This window comes from Bubalus bubalis, chromosome 1 (genome assembly GCF_019923935.1).
Source record: "Bubalus bubalis isolate 160015118507 breed Murrah chromosome 1, NDDB_SH_1, whole genome shotgun sequence".
In the NCBI taxonomy this organism is placed as follows: Eukaryota; Metazoa; Chordata; class Mammalia; order Artiodactyla; family Bovidae; genus Bubalus; species Bubalus bubalis.
In genome coordinates this window covers 70,469,337-70,487,589 of record NC_059157.1, presented here as the reverse complement: position 1 = coordinate 70,487,589, position 18,253 = coordinate 70,469,337, and the positions used below count along the sequence as shown (strand labels likewise).

At 36.9% G+C, this 18,253-nt stretch overlaps 1 pseudogene; it reads right to left on the bottom strand.

Moving 5' to 3' along the window:
* Positions 1 to 13,113: 13,113 nt before the first annotated feature.
* Positions 13,114 to 13,227, bottom strand: LOC112587509 (annotated as a pseudogene).
* Between the last annotated feature and the right edge of the window lie 5,026 nt (positions 13,228 to 18,253).

Genomic DNA, 18,253 nt, shown 5'->3' with positions numbered 1-18,253 from the left:
GAGAAATCATTAAAAAAAACAGTATGAATAACATGTTGGATGAAATAAAAGGGGATGTGATAAGAAATGTGAAAGCTTACTGCATTCTCAGTCTTAAAATATCATCTATGCTTTAGCTCCTAATTTTCACACTTCACAGCTGCTAATGGATCTCAGCGGAACTAAAGTAAGACTGTTGACAGAAAAAGACGTCTTTTTGTCATTTCTGTCAGGTTTCTTTCCTTATCCTCCCTTATACAGAAGGTTCTTATTTGCCTCAAAGGCCCTTAATAGCAGCAAAGTTGCTTTTCTTTTACTTTTCTAACTTGAGATCATCTCTCTCTCTTTTTATTTTGTCTTAAAAAAAAAAAAAGGAGTGTCTTCTGTAGCCAACAAAATGATGTAGATGATAAAGGATGATGGATATAAAGAGCTTTTCCTGTCTAGATTGCCACAAAAGTCATAGGAAACAAAAAACACATTAGGGGATCTGGTGATGTACCCTGATGCCACCAGCTAGAGGCGAATGTTTCAGGTGTTGGGAGACCTCATAGGCCCTCAAATCTGAGATATTTCCAAACCAAGCAAACAATTTTAAGATCCTTCACTGAGGCTAGGAAAAGAAAATTCAGATGACTCACTAATAACACAAGCGATAAGCACTTAAGGGAAAGAATTTATTCCATGTAAAAGCTCTGATGGCCTTGCATAATGACATCAAACTTTCTTAGAAAATGACAGACTCCTGGGGTTCCTCAGCTGAACACGACTCTGCAAAGTTCTAAATTCCTTTGCTTATCCATTGCACTTTCCTTTAACACTCTGGAGTTAAAATGTTGTTCAGATAAACTGACATAATCTGATTAACTTTGAAGGTTTTCAACCTAATAACTTCATGATCAAACTATTTTGATTCTACATGGTTTTTCCTTCATATATATTTCTCAGGAATGGTTATAGCTGATGCAGTAAAATAAATACTACCTCATTGACCCAGTTTTTCTACTTACATGTTATTTCTTTTATCTTGTAAAGTTCTCTCGTTTTTTTTCTCCACCCTAAGGGTGAAAACATATTTTATTTGCACAAAGTACAATTGGAAGCTTTTATATGGCTTCTTTTAACCGTTTTTCCATTTGCTATTTTTCACAACATTTTCTGTGAGATAAATATTGTAATGTTCCCTTTAAAAAGAGCTTATTTCTAAAACATCAATAATTTATCAGGTCATCTAAACAATACTAGCAGGTTTTCAAGATGTTCTAGTTTTATTACTCTGTTGCTTCTCGTTATGAGATAAAAATTTTTCCAGTACTTTCTGATAGTTTTTTAATCTCAATCATTTGAGCTTTCTTTTTTTTTTTTTTTTATATTGTTGTTACTGAATACAGAATTTCACAGGTTGAAATAGCACTTTTGGACACATCTAGAGCAGGCCAGAAAAGACATTCACTGCCAACAACAAGAACAACAAAAATATCAAAAGAGAGTTCTTTTCAGAGTACAGGCTCAAAGTTAGGCAGATTATTTATAAACAAATACTGGATGTTATATTAAACCAATTCAGTCTTTTCTTTTAAAATAATCATTTCACAAGTATTTGAATCTTCCAGGTATAATGGAAGGATTATGAGGCTTTGCAATACAGCATAGCTGGTTTTGATTAGCTCTCTGACCTTGGAGATTTAACCCCTCTGAACCTCAGTTCTCATTTATTTAATGGATTTAATAACAACAACTGCAGAGTGTGGTGGTGAGAATTAAATAAATTTAGGGTAGCATCTGGCACCCAGCAAACTCTCTGAATATATAACATTCAGGCACTGTAAATGGGCAATTGAAATATAAATCTACTTCCCTTCTGGCAAGAAATATTTTTATTTAATAAAACACCCGACAGCAGGAATTTCACAATGTAGTTTCAAAATAATAATAGCTGTGACAAAATACTCAGCAATGGTACAGAGTAAATGTTACTAGAGAAAGAGAAGACAAGAAAGGTATAATCACTGGAGAATGATTCTTTGATGAATTGTGGTTTGAGTTTGGCCATGAATAGATGTAGAATTAAAAATGGTGCAAGCAAGAGGGAAGAGTCATCGAGGTGAGGTGAAACAAACCCCATTTAAGATGTTCTGATAAGGATCACCATGCTGTGTCAGGCACTATGGATCTGTGTGAAGAAAGGAGAACTGTGTGTTGAAATAAAAATAAGATTGATATGTAAACTTGGTCAAATTTATGGAAGATTGTTTTGAAAGCTTTAACAAAGAGTTTAGAGTTGGTGTGGTATAATGATGAGAGCAAATTCACTGAGCAGAAAGTAACTTGATTATGGTTTAATCTTTATATTGTTGGCAAATAGCAAGTGAGGAAGCATTTACTGAAAGTAGATAGCTTTACTGGAGAAGGAAATGGCAATCCATTCCACTATTCTTGCCTGGAAAATCCCATGGACAGAGAAGCCTGGCAGGCTATAGTCCATGGAGTTGCAAAGAGTTGGACATGACTGAGTGACTAACACACACACTGCTGGGGAAGATTTGGAAGCAAAAAAGGAGAACCATAATGAAGAAATTCCTTGGACTTGTGCAATAGCAATTATAAACAGAAATGGTTGTGCTACCAGAAGTATAGTTGCTGGGTTCTATGAGGCAGCAGAGGAAAAGTCTCTTTGTTTTATGGACTGAATTTCTAGAAATTTCACATAGTGCTCCAAATGAGTTAGACCATATGTACCCCAGAAGTGGACAAAGTGGAACTGACATAGGATAATTGAAGATGGAGATACAGAAGAATTGGGCCACAGATACTAGCTATGAAGGACCTCACCGGTACCAATGTGGAACATATATATTGTTAATTGAAGTACTTGGTTGTCAGGGCCACACACAATGTAGTCTGTTTCTATTGTCACATGAGTGTGTGTGTGTGTGTGTAGAGACAGAGGGTGTCTAGAAAGAAAGAAACAGAGGTATTAACCATCAATAAACAGATGTTAACTTATTTTAAATCATGAATTGATATCTCCTTGCACTTTAAATAAGTTTATTAAAAGAAGGATTTCAGGACTTCTGTGGTGGTCCAGTGGTTAAGAATCTGCCTACCAATGACAGGGACACAGATTTGATCCCTGATTCAGAAAGATCCCACATGCCTCGGGGCAACTAAGCCCATGCACTTTAACTACTGAAGCCTGCCTGACTAGCGTTTGTGATCCACAGCAAGAGACGCCACTGCAGTGAGAAGCCCTTGCTCTGCAACTGAAGAGTAGCCCTCACTCACTGCAACCAGAGAGAGCCTGCATACAGCAACAAAGACCCAGGGCAGCAAAAAAATAAATAAATGCACAGAAAACATTTTTAAAGAAAATTCTGGGGAACACATGTATACCTGTGGCGGATTCATTTTGATATTTGGCAAAACTAATACAGTTATGTAAAGTTTAAAAATAAAATAAAATTTAAAAAAAAAAAAGAAGCATTTTATTTGTTTTGAGAGTGATGTTTTTGAACCAGGTGAGCCCATTTTCTATGGCTAGCCATTAGCCCTTTCAAAAAAAATAGAGCAAGGCGAAACAGAATTTTGAAAGGAAAGTGGAGAAGGAAATAAATCAGTGAAGAAGATGTTCAAGAATAAAATACAAGATAAAATGGAGTTCAAGTATAGAATACAAGTCAAAGATAAAATTTTGAACTACAGAATAAGAACATCATAGGACTTGATAGTACAAAGATAAGAAAAGAGAAAAAAAAAAACAAAACATTGATTTTGGTGAAAGGTCAGAGGTGGCCTTCCTGAAAGCAGCTTCCATAAATGGTGGCACTTAAGTGGTTAAAGGACTAAGAATTTACAGTTGAAGAAATAGAAATAATGAGTGCAAGCTTGTCTTTAACTTATTAGAGTTGATAGTGTGTGTTGGGGCTGGGGGGGGGCGGGTACCATGGAAAAAACTTTTGAGTGGCAAAGGTGTATTTATTTTTTGAGAAAGGAGAGCTGAGTAACTTTATACAAAGTGGGAAAGGAGAGTAATGCAAATAATATAAAAATTGTAATCTGCAGGGGAGGGTGGCAGATCCTGCTAAAACTCTCTTTTGTGGTGAAAGTGAAAGTTGCTCAGTCATGTCCAACTCTTTGTGACCCCAAAGACTATACAGTCCATGGACTTCTCCAGGCAAGAATACTGGAGTGGGTAGTCTTTCCCTTCTCCAGGGGATCTTTCCAACCCAGGGATTGAACCCAGGTCTCCTGCATTGCGGGAGGCTTCTTTACCAACCGAGAGAACATGAGGATAAAAAGGGATCAAGCATTGAATTCTTAATGCTTGAAAGCAGGAGAGTCATTACTTTCCTCAGAAAAGAAAAAAGGTTGGGAATAAAAGATTTGAAGAAAGTTAAAAATATTAGAATAGCTACTGTAGAGGGTAGGAAAGGAATAGGGCACAAAATGAATATAAGGGCTATTGAGGTACAGCTGGATAGAGCTCTCTGTGATAACTATAGCAATTATTAAATGTAATCAGTCACTTTTATAGATTTTTTACATCGACTTTCAACAAGGTGGAAGAGAAAACAGAAGAAACCACAGGTAAGAGTGATCAAGAGTTTAGAAATGCAGTACAGGCCAAGGGGATGAGTGATTCTGGGGTGCCCTAAAGGAGATATTGAGATGACAGATTACAGTATGCAGTCAAACCAGAGAAATGAGTGGATTCATTTCAGTTTAACGTTTATGGGAGATCTCCAGTTTCAAGGCCAGTGCTAGGTCCCAATAGTGAAGACAGAGAAAAAACAAAAACAAAAAACAGGAAAATGAACAGGTGCTGAAGGATCAGAGGTCACAATGGGAGCCAAGAGTCAAAAAGCTTCAGAACAGATGTAAAAGTGGAAAATGGAAAGAATTTAAAACTATAAGTCAAAGAAAAATCATTCAAGTTCTAACTACAGGCAAACTCTGAGATGGGGATTTGCCAGATGGCAACTCTAATTGTAAGTCATTGCAGTTGAGGTCAAAGAACTCTTGTGCCATATAGATTATCAAAGCAATCAATAAAAGCACTAAGTAGAAGGCATAAAACAATCTAAGAAAGAAAACTTGTCACTAAAATCATCAAGATACATCTGTAGAGCAGTAAACATTAGCCACAGGATTTTGGAACGAAGGAATATGGAGGCTACCATGGACTTCAAAAGAGGAAGTAACAGCAGTAATGAAAGAGTATTCCCAACCAGCAATGAAAAATAAGGGTTTTATTGTGTGTTTAGTTTTATAGAAGTTGCCAAAGGTAGTTGTATCATTTTAAATTACCAAGGGTAGTTGTATCATTTTGTAGTACTACAAATAATATATTAAAATTCTTGTTGCTCATCAGCTTTATCAAAATTTAGTGTTTTCATTCCTTTGAATTTTAATTATTTCAGTGGCTGTGTAATATACTGTTGTGATTTTAATTTGAACTTCCCCAATGATTTGATCTTGAGCAGTTTTCCATGTGTTTATGGACATTTATGTAGCTTTCTCTATGTAATGTCTGTCCAAATAGTCTGCCCAATTAAAATGAGCTGCTTGATATTTTATTATTGACTTGTAAGATTTCTTTATGAATTCTGGATACTGTCAGAGAGGAAGAAAACATTCCTATACTCTTCTAGGTCCTTCTGGCAGGTCTAAAGAATTAAATTGACATGAGACAGATTAACAGGAGAAAATCAAATTTATGCATACAGGAACCTCATGTATGTGAATTGTCCCAAAAGAGAAAGGTGAAATGAGTTATATATACTATCATGAAGTAAAGAATGAGATAGAGGCCTCATTCACAGGATGATAAAAAGAAAAGTCAGTGTTTGATAATTAGATGTTTGCTCTGCCACACAGATGGGGCAATTTAGATACAATTTATCTCCAGTTATAACTCCCTCTCTTGGGAAAAATCCCCAATTTAAATTCTTCTAGTTAGGAGAAGGCAATGGCACCCGACTCCAGTACTCTTGCGTGGAAAATCCTATGGGCAGAGGAGCCTGCTATGTTGCAGTCCATGGGGTCGCAAAGAGTCGGACACGACTGAGCGACTTCACTTTCACTTTTCACTTTCATGCACTGGAGAAGGAAATGGCAACCCACTCCAGTGTTCTTGCCTGGAGAATCCCAGAGGCAGGGGGCCTGGTGGGCTGCCGTCTATGGTGTCGCACAGAGTCGAGTCGGACACGACTGAAGCGACTTAGCAGCAGCAGCAGCAGTAGTTTCTCTTGAATCCACAGGTTCTTGATTATCTTTGGCTAACATGCAAAAGTGACATTTTGGAAGGAATCATTCTAGGCCCTTAAAACATTGATCCTTTGATAGATAATACACTTGTGAATAGTTGTTCCCAATTTGTAGTTTATCCTTTTTCTTAAGAGACTCTTTTAATGGCCCAAAGTTTTTACATTTTGGTAAAGTTTATCATTTGTCTTTTATAATTATTAATTTCTGTGCCTTCTATAATACACCTTACTGTACACTTGGTCACAAAAATTTTCTCCTATAGAATTTGGATTCAGCATTATAGTCTTCACTTTTACAAGCAAGTCTATGATTCATCCTAAATTAATTCCCATGTATGGTATGACTTTGAGTTTGAATTGTTTTGTTCTTATGTTTTCTTTATGGATATTCGTTCCCCATTAGAATGTTTAACGCTGTCAAACACTGATGGAATTAAATAAAAATTAATTTAAAACAGGTCTACTTCTGAGTTATTTAGTCAATGAAACAAGTTGATCTCATTTAGCTTTAGATCAGTCTCAGATGGTGCTAGTGGTAAAGAACCCACCTACCAATGCAGGAGACATTAAGAGACTTGGGTTCAATCCCCAGATTAGGAAGATTCCCCGGAGGAGGGCCTGGCAACCCACCCTAGTACTCTTGCCTGGAGAATCCCAGGGACAGAGGAGCTCCATGGGCTCTAGTCCATGGGTTGCAAAGAGTCAAATATAACTGTAGTGACAGTATGCACACTTGATTTGCTATGTTTATAGCAAATCTTAAAGTCAGCTGGTGTAAGTCATCCAACTTGGCTCTGCTTTTAAAAGAATGTTTAGGATATTCTAGGTCTTTTCATTTCTACCTAAATTTTGGAATCAACTTGCAAATTTCTCCCCCAAAAGCCTAGGGTAATCAGAATTGGAATTGCATTGAACCTATAGTTTAATTTGGGGATCAAATTAAATTAACAATATTAAGTCTTTTGGTCCATGAATATTGTACATCCCTTATTTAGAGGTCCTTTAATTTTTGTCAGCAATATTTTGGAGTATTCAGAGTAAAAAGGTTGTACTTTTGTTATTTTATTCTTAACATTTTGTTTCTTGATCCTATTCATTTTTTTTTTTAATTCTAAATGCAATTTTTAACTGTCAGTGTTATTTTCCGATTGTTTATTGTTCTTTATATAAAAAACTATTATTGTATATACTGATCCCATATCCAGTTAATTTGCTAAATTCATTTAGTAATTGTAGTATTTCCTTTATAGATACCTTAACATATCTTACATTTAAAAATGAAAATTGTCATATGTGAATAACGAATGTTTTACTACCTCCTTTAAGGTTTATTTATCTCATAGTGTATTTTCTTACTTATTGCATTGGGTTCTCAAGGCAAGAATACTGAGGTGGTTTACCATTCCGTTCTCCAGTGGACCACATTCTGTCAGACCTCTTCACCATGACCCATCCGTCTTATGTGGCATCACATGGCATGGCTCAGTTTCATTAAGTTAGACAAGGCTGTGGTCCATGTGATCAGATTGGCTAGTTTTCTGTGATTGTGGTTTCAGTCTGTCTGCCATCTGATGCCCTCTCTTAGTGCCTACCATCTTACTTGGGTTTCTCTTACCTTGGAACTCCCGGGTCAGTAGGTGCCCAATATGCTTCTGGAGATCGGTGGAGAAATAACTCAAGAAAGAATGAAGGGATGAAGCCAAACAAAAACAACACCCAGTTGTGGGTTTGACTGGTGATAGAAGCAAGGTCCGATGCTGTAAAAAAAAATATTGCATAAGCAACTGTAATGTTAGGTCCATGAATCAGGCAAATTAGAAGTGCTCAAACAGGAGATGGCAAGAGTGAACATTGACATTATAGGATTCAATGAACTAAAATGGACTGGAATGGGTGAATTTAACTCAGATGACCATTATATCTACTACTGTGGGTAGGAATTCCTTAGAAGAAATGGAGTAGCCATTACAGTCAACAAAACAGTCCAAAATACAGTACATGGATGCAATCTCCAAAACAACAGAATGATCTTTGTTTCAAAGGCAAGCCATTTAATACCATGGTAACCCAAGTTTATGCCCCAACCAGTAATGCTGAAGAAGCTGAAGTTGAATGGTTCTATGAAGACCTACAAGACCTTTTAGAACTAACACCCAAAAAAGATGTCCTTTTCATTATAGGGGATTGGAATGCAAAAGTAGGAAGTCAAGAAACACCTGGAGTAGCAGGCAAATTTGGCCTTGGAGTACAGAATGAAGCAGGGCAAAGGCTAATAGAGTTTTGCAAAGAGAACGCACTGGTCATAGCAAACACCCTCTTCCAACAACACAAGAGAAGACTCTATACATGAACATCACCAGATGGTCAACAGTGAAATCAGATTGATTATATTCTTTGCAGCCAAATATGGAGAAGCTCTATACAGTCAGCAAAAAACAAGACCGGGAGCTGACTGTGGCTTGGATCATGAACTCCTTTTTGCCAAATTCAGACTTAAATTGAAGAAAGTAGGAAAAACTAGTAGACCATTCAGTGAGTGAGGGAGTGAGTGAAGTTGCTCAGTCGTGTTCGACTCTTTGTGACCTTGTGGACTGTAGCCCACCAGGCTCCTCCGTCCATGGAATTCTCCAGGCAAGAATACTGGAGTGGGTTGCCATTTCCTTCTCCAAGGGATCTTCCTGGCCCAGGGATTGAACCCAGGTCTCCCACATTCCAGGCAGATGCTTTAACCTCTGAGCCACCAGGGAAGCCCCAGACCATTCAGATATGACCTAAATCAAATCCCTTATGATTATACAGTGGAAGTGAGAAATAGATTTAAGGGCCTAGATCTGATAGACAGAGTGCCTGATGAACTATGGGTGGAGGTTCATGACATTACACAGGAGACAGGGATCAAGACAATCCCCAAGAAACAGAACTGCAAAAAAGAAAATGGCTGTCCGAGGAGGCCTTACAAAGAGCTGTGAAAAGAAGAGAAATGAAAAGCAAAGGAGAAAAGGAACGATATACCCATTTGAATGCAGAGTTACAAAGAATAGCCAGGAGAGATAAGAAAGCCTTCCTAAGGAATCAATGCAGAGAAATAGAGGAAAACAACAGAATGGGAAAGACTAGAGGTCACTTCAAGAAAATTAGAGGTACCAAGGGAACATTTCATGCAAAGATGGGCTCAATAAAGGACAGAAATGGTATGGACCTGACAGAAGCAGAAGATATTAAGAAGAGGTGTCAAGAATACACAGAAGAACTTTACAAAAAAGATGATCATGACCAAGATAATCATGATGGTGTGATGACTCACCTAGAGCCAGACATCCTGGAATATGAAATCAAGTGGACCTTAGAAAGCATCACTATTAACAAAGCTTGTGGAGGTAAGTTATTTTCCAGTTGAGTTATTTCAAATCCTAAAAGATGATGGTGTGAAAGTGCTGCACTCAGTATGCCATCAAATTTGGAAAACTCAGCAGTGGCCACAGGACTGGAAAAGGTCAGTTTTCATTCCAATCCCAAAGAAAGGCAATGCCAAAGAATGCTCAAACTACTGCACAATTGCACTCATCTCACAAGCTAACAAAGTAATGCTCAAAATTCCAAGCCAGGCTTCAGCAATACATAAACTGTGAACTTCCAGATGTTCAAGCTGGTTTTAGAAAAGGCAGAGGAACAAGAGATCAAATTGCCAACATCTGCTGGATCATCAATAAAGCAAGAGAGTTCCAGAAAAACATCTACTTCTGCTTTATTGACTATGCCAAAGCCTTTGAGTGTGTGGATCACAATAAACTGTGAAAAATTCTGAAAGAGATGGGAATACCAGACCACCTGACCTGCCTCTTGAGAAACCTGTATGCAGGTCAGGAAGCAACAGTTAGAACTGGACATGGAACAACAGACTGGTTCCAAATAGGAAAAGGAGTATGTCAAGGCTGTAAATTGTCACCCTGTTTATTTAACTTATATGCAGAGTACATCACGTGGGCTGGAAGAAGCAAAATTGCCTGGAATCAAGATTGCTGGCAGAAACATCAAAAACCTCAGATATGCAGATAACACCACCCTTATGGCAGAGAATGAAGAAGAACTAAAGAGCCTCTTGATGAAAGTGAAAGTGAAAGAGGAGAGTGAAAAAGTTGGCTTTAAGCTCAACATTCAGAAAATGAAGATCATGGCATCTGGTCCCATCACTTCATGGCAAATAGATGGAGAAACAGTGGAAACAGTGGCAGCCTTTATTTTTTGGGTCTCCAAAATCACTGCAGATGGTGATGCAGCATAGTCCTTGGAAGAAAAATTTTGACCAACCTAGACATCACAGATGTCTCTTTCCAACCAAAGAGACATCACTGTGCCAACAAAGGTCCATCTAGTCAAGGCTATGGTTTTTCCAGTAGTCATGTGTGGATGTGAGACTGTAAAGAAAACTGAGTGCCGAAGAATTGATGCTTTTGAACTGTGGTGTTGGAGAAGACTCGTGAGAGTCCTTTGCCTGCAAGAAGATCCAACCAGTCCATCCTAAAGGAGATCGGTCCTGGGTGTTGATTGGAAAGACTGATGTTGAAGCTGAAACTCCAATACTTTGGCCACCTGATGCGAAGAGCTGACTCATTTGAAAAGGCCCTGATGCTTGGAAAGATTGAGGGCAGAAGGAGAAGGGGATGACAGAGGATGAGATGGTTGGATGGCATCATGGACTCAATTGACATGAGTTTGGATAAACTCCGGGAGTTGGTGATGGACAGGGAGGCCTGGTGTGCTGGGATTTATGCGGTCGCAAAGAGTCGGACACGATTGAGAGACTAAACTGAGCTGAATTGATTGCATTGGGTAGATTTCCAATAACATACTGAATATAAGTTGTGCGGGTAGAAACATTCGTCTCATTTCTGATCTTATGGGAAAAGTGGTTCGTCTTTGATCTTTATGTGTCATGTTAGCTGGAGGAATTTGTATATTCTTTTCATCAAATCGAAGATGTTCTTTCTATTCATCTTTGCTGGGAGCTTTTATAATGAGTGGAAATTGAATAGTTTAAAGGTTTTCTTAACTTATTGAAATTATTATATGAGTTTTATCCTGATAATGGGGTGAGCTGCATTAATTTTTTTTTTTTTTAAATTTACTGGTGCCTTACTTTGTGAGTTTGTGGTAGCAATGGGAACTGTAGCTTCTCTAGTTCTCCAACGATCTCCAATTCAGCTTTTCTGAATCTTGAGCCAAGTGCATATGCAACCAGGGGTGACTGATAACTGTTTATTTCACAGGTTACCCATGGCATGAATGCTGGCGGTGGTAAGAGGGTTCTAGCTCTACTTTGAATTTTTTTAAGTGTTTACCTTAGCATTCCTATTATCATTACCCTCTTGGTCAGTATAAAATTGCAGAATTTTATTAGCTGATATTTTGTAGAGAACATATGCATCTTTTTTTCATAAAATATAGCTGTCTGTAGTTTTTTTTTCCTTGTAATGACTTTGTTTAATTTTGTTATCAGGGAAATTAATGTTTTATTAAACAAATGGAAAGTATTTTCTACTTAATTTTCAGAAACAGTTTGTGTAGGATTTGTCTTATGTATCCCTCAAATATTTGCTAGAATTCACCTGTGAGACTACCTAGGGCTGCAGCTTTCTTTGTGAATAAGTTTTGATAATAAATTTAGTTTATTTAATATATGTAGAAATATTAAAGTTTTCTACTAATCTTATATAAAAGTTTGATATGTTGATTCTTCATGGAATTTGTTCATTCTAAAATTTTCCTCTGCAGTTTTGTGTTATTTTCATTGTTTAGAATTCCATTTTTATTTAACTATTTGATTTTGGCTAACCCAGGTGGCTCAATGGTAAGGAATCTGCCTGCCAATGCAGGAGACACAGGTTCAATTCCTGGGTTGCGAAGAACCCCTGAAGAAGGAAATGATAACTCCTCCAGTATTCTTGACTGTGAAATCCATGGACACAGGAGACTGGCAAGCTATAGTCCATGGGGTCACAAAAAAGTAAGACATGACTTAGCAACTAAACAACAACAAACTTTTTTTGCAATATATTCAGTGCCTAGGGATTTCAATATATATCTTTAACATTTCACTGTTTAGTCAGTATTAAAATTGTACCATTTCATATAAAATTTAAGAAACTTAAGAAACTCATAGCTATACAGGCTCACTTACCTCATCTCCTCCATTCTGAGTTTACAGGTGTTACTATGTTTCAAAATATAAGTAAGTGAGAGTATGTATGTATTCTGTATGGAATACATTTTATTTTTAACTAAAGTTTGAACTATGAATGCAAAGACTCTGCACCACCACCCCTGCCTGCCAATGATTAAGAGATTTAAAAGTGTTTACTAATTGACTCAACAATGTGATTTCAAAAATTTCAGGGAGACTTCTCTAAGGATGCAAATATGCAAAACAGGAATAATATTACCCACCTCAAAGAATTGTCATTAAATAAAAGAGAATGTTTTGTCAAACTAATGGGATGAGTCTTGCCCTTGTATTTCTTAATATAAACTATACATTATAATCACCATGTTGTTAGCATCTTTGAAGAACAATGTTAATTTATACTGAACTTAGCATGAAGATTTATATTAATAATTGTAGTGGTATTTATTTTAAAATTTAAAAACCCTGTCATTTAGCAATATTTGATGAAGGCATCATTTACATCTCAGTATGAATGAATTCATCAAAGTAAAGTGAAAGTCACTCAGTCATGTTTGATTCTTTGCAACCTCATGGACTATACAGTCCATGAAATTCTCTAGGCCAGAATACTGGAGTGGGTTGCCATTCCCTTCTCCAGGGGATCTTCCCAACCCAAGGATTGAATCCAGGTCTCCCACATTGCAGGTGGATTCTTTACCAGCTGAGCCACAAGGAAAGTCAGATAGAGGACATATCAGATATCAAACTGATAAAAACAGATACTTATACTTGATCTTAGCCAAAAGGCTGAGAATCAATTCATCAAGCCAAATCCCTTTCTATTTTTTTTTGTTTTTTTAAATTTTATTTTATTTTTAAGCTTTACATAATTGTATTAGTTTTGCCAAATATCAAGTTCTTATATGTTGTATCAGGCAAGAAGAATTAGGTAAGTTCTTGGTCCAAAAGACAAAGTTAAAAACCAGGGAATGGGGGAGAGGAATCCATTTTATTTTTCTTTCACTAATGTTTATACTCTTTCATCTTGTCATATGACTCCTTGAGACTGTTTTTCATGTGATAACTTCTATGCCCTAAATAGATAAACACACACAAATCCACATTCACTCAAATAAAATGCACACCACAGGAAGTAGCTATTACAAGTTAGAAAGTTTGATTAGAATGATGAATTGGAAGGAAGGTCATCAAACTTCAAGATAGATTGCAAAGCAAGGACAAAGTGAAAAGAATGTGCTTTACATAAAACTTTATCTTATTCAAGTAATCTACCAGAAAGAACCACAGTAGACAGAGCCATTAATTTCTTAGTTTAATAGTTTGAGGTGAATTACTTTAATGAGTGTTCTGTCCAGAATTGAAGGTACTATAAGCCTTTGTAGGCAGCATAATTAAAGTAGAGTGATTACCTCAATGCCAATAACTGAATTTTGGTCATAACAGTGAACAAACGATTTTGCAGATTTTTATCATCACATGAAAACACTTATTAAACAATAAACTTTTTTAGACTAATGAGTTTATTAATGGTAAATGAAACAAATGATCTGAAACAGGGTGAAGAGATATAAAAGAACTAGCATTAAATGATCTAATAAAGAAATAAATTAATTTCAGATCCAGGTAAGTTTGAGATGTAGTAACTTTTCACTATGTCGTTAGAAATTATAGATTAGAATAAGTGTAACTGTTCAGTTAATGAAATAACTGGTGGACAAAAGTAAGAGTTATTTAAAATTATTCTTGACATTAAAGTCAAATATATATTTATATAGATGTCATAAACATATAAAATCTTCTCAAAAATTGGAATCCTTTGTATTTTTTAACAACACACATGAATACATGTATAACATTATAATACACATGATTTGTAAGCTCAGTGGGGATTATGATCATTTTATTTTAGAAAACCTCCTTTTGGTGCACAAATCTAAAGTGCCTCTTGATGAAACTGTCAGGAGAGTGTATAATTTCCTCAGTTCTGTCTTGCTGCAGCAAAAATTTGAAACAGTGGGTCAGTGTTACAGCTTGGTTACAGCTCAGCTTTATTTGGCAAGCAAAGGATAGTACATCCTGGATGCCTGGATGAGGGCAGACCGACCCCAAAGGAAAAGGCCTCCAATCTGTCTTGGCTTCCTCCTTTTATTCATTTGTCTCCTCCCTGCTGAGTCTTCCCTATTCATATTGGGCTAGCCAAGAAAGAGGTATGTTTTTTTCACCTGAAGTTTTCACTCCAGTCCATGGGTTTTCTTTTGTTTCATTTTCACAGGATTTTCCTGTTTAGCCACCAGCATTTTGGACCCCTTTTTCCTCTTCTAACTACCTTAAAAAAGTGAAAGGGAAGAGTGAAAAAAAGAAAAAACTGGTTTAAAACTCAACATTCAAAAAGTAAGATCATGGCATCCAGTCCCATCACATCATGGAAAATAGATGGGGAAACAATGGAAAAAGTGACAGACTTTCTTTTCTTGGCCTCCAAAATCACTGCAGATAGTGACTGTAGCCATGAAATTAAAAGACGCTTGCTCCTTGGAAGAAAAGCTACAACAAACCTGGGCAGCATATTAAAAAGCAGAGACATTACTTTGCCCACAAAGGTCTGTCTAGTCAAAGCTATGGTTTTTCCAGTAGTCATGTATGGATGTGAAAGTTGGACCATAAAGAAAGTTGAGCACTGAAGAATTGATGCTTTTGAACTGTGGTGTTGGAGAAGACTCTTGAGAGTCCATTGGACTGCAAGGAGATCAAGCCAGTCAATCCTCAAGGAAATCAGTCCTAAATATTCATTGGAAGGACTGATGCTGAAGCTGAAACTCCAATACTTTGGTCACCTGAAGCAAAGAACTGACTCATTGGAAAAGACCTGATCCTGGGAAAGATTGCAGGCAGGAGGAGAAGAGGATGACAGAGGATGAGATGGTTGGATGGCATCACTGACTCAATGGACACAAGTTTGAGCAAGCTCTGGGAGTTGATGATGGACAGGGAAGCTTGGTGTGCTGCATACCATGGGGTCAGAAAAAGTTGGACATGACTGAGTGACTGAACTGAACTGGTGCACAAATAAATTTTAAAGTGTTCCTAAACTTGAAAAGCAGAATAAATGTCTCTTACTAACTGTAGGAAAACACATATGCTAAGAGAAGACTATGAAAATATTAGCCAGCAGTGTTTAGGATCCCAGTAAGTAGATAAAAAATATGATTCAGCACTTTATTTGCAGCTACAGCTTCTGTCAGTTAGCTTCGTATATTTATGTTGAAACTGTTCTCATGTTTACTTAGAATATTTTTCAAAAAACTGGTAACTAAGAAATCAGTTTCAAAAAGTAATAAATGTTAACTTAAAAAAAAACACAAAAACCCTTATAGATTTCCCTGGTGGCACAGTAGATAAGAATCTGCCTGCCACTGCAGGGAATAAGGGTTCAGTTCCTGGTCCAGAAAGATTCCACATGCTGTGGAGGACCTATATCCATGCACCACAACTACTGAGTCTGTGTATCATCAACTACTGAAGGCTGCAAGCCCTAGAGCCACATACTGCAACTATTGAGACCATGTGCTAAAGTACTAAGACCTACTTGCCTACACCCTGTACTGTGCAACAGCTGAGGCCACCACAGTGAAAAGCCCAAGTACCACAACAAGAGCAGCCCCCATCACCACAACTAGAGAAAGCTCATGCTGTAGTGAAGATCCAGTACAACCAAAAATATAAATAGATAAATAAAGTTTAAAAATAGAAAAATCCTTCTGTTAGCAATTGATTAAAAATGGCTAGCCTATAATAATAAGTAGTAAATACTAAAAGGACATGAACTGAACTATTCCAGATCAGAAAAACACTAGTATATACTTTGCCCCATGGATATTTTAATGGTTCAGGACAGACATTTTGGTAGCAATTCACTCAACCGTAAATATTTTCAGTCGGTATAGTCATATAACAATAATAATATCCTCATTTTGAACTTTGATAATAACACAAAATGCTCAATAGTCAGTACTCACAGGAAAAGGTGATTAAATCAAAATCAAGGAATAAAATTTTTCTTTTTAAATTTTTATTGGAGTACAGTTGCTTTAAAATGTTGTATCAACCTCTACTATACAGCAAAGTGAATCAACAATACAAATACATATATCCCCTCTTATATTTCCTTCCTATAGAGGTCACCACAGAGCATTGAGTAGAGTTCCTTGTGAATATACAGTCACTTATCATTAGTTATCTATTTTATACATAGGAATATATATGTGTGTGTGTATGTGTGTGTGTGCATGCACATGCACATGTGTGTGTCAATCTCAGTCTCTCAACCCATCCCACTACTCTTTTCCCCCTTGGTAGCCACTTGTTTGAACAAAATTATTTTTAACATTAAGTATAACTTAAGTGTTCCAAGAAAGAAGCCCTCACTAACTCAGAGAAGAAAGTAACTACAAGTAAATTTTGTTGCTATGAACTTTGTTAATTAAGACTAATAAAAATGTGATATTATTCCTAAAAGTCTCCATTTTTGCTGCTTCTCCTTAAATATTGCCATTACAGGATACTAAACACTTGCCTAAGGAGACCTAATCTGGAATGTTAGGTCCAAAATCAAGGCAAATTGGAAATGGTCAAACAGGAGATGGCAAGAGTGAACATCTACATTTTAGGAATCAGCAAATTAAAATGGACTGGAATGGGTGAATTTAACTCAGATGACCGTTATATCTACTACTGTGGAAAAGAACCCCTTATAAGAAATGCAGTAGCCCTCATAGTCAACAAAAGAGTCCAAAATACAGTACATGGATGCAATCTCAAAAACGACAGAATGATCTCTGTTTATTTCCATGGAAAACCATTCAATACCACAGTTAATTCAAGTCTATGCCCCAACCAGTATTGCTGAAGAAACTGAAGTTAAATGGTTCTATGAAGGCCTACAAGACCTTCTGGGGCTAACACCTAAAAAAGATGTCCTTTTCACTATAGGGGACTGGAATGCAAAAGTAGGAAGTCAAGAAACACCTGGAGTAGCAGGCAAATTTGGCCTTGGAGTACAGAATAAAGCAGGGCAAAGGCTACAGAGTTTTGCCAAGAGAACGCACTGGTCACAGCAAACACCCTCTTCCAACAACACAAGAGAAGACTCTACACATGGACATCACCAGATGGTCAATGCCGAAATCATATTGATTATATTCTTTGCAGCCAAATATGGAGAAGCTCTATACAGTCAGCAAAAACAAGATTGGGAAGTGACTGTGGCTCAGATCACAAACTCTTAATTTGCAAATTCAGACTTAAATTGAAGCAAGTAGGGAAAACCACTAGACCATTCAGGTATGACCTAAATCAAATCCTTTATAATTATACAGTGGAAGTGACAAATAGATTCAAGGGATTATATCTGATAGACAGAGTGCCTGAAAAAATATGGACAGACGTTTGTGACATTGTACAGGAGACAGGGATCAAGACCATCCCCAAGAAAAAGAGATGCAAAAAACCAAAATGGCTGTCTGAGGCGGCCTTACAAATAGCTATGAAACAAAGAGAAGTGAAAGGCAAAGGAGAAAAGGAAAGATGTAACTATTTGAATGCAGAATTCCAAAGAATAACAAGGAAGATAAAAAAGCCTTCCTCAGTGATCACTGCAAAGAAATAGAGGAAAACAATAGAATGGGAAAGACTAGAGATCTCTTCAAGAAAATTAGAGATATCAAAAGAATTTTCATGCAAAAATGGGCACAATAAGGGACAGAAATGGTATGGACTTAACAGAAGCAGAAGATATTAAGAAGTGTCAAGAATACACAGAAGAACT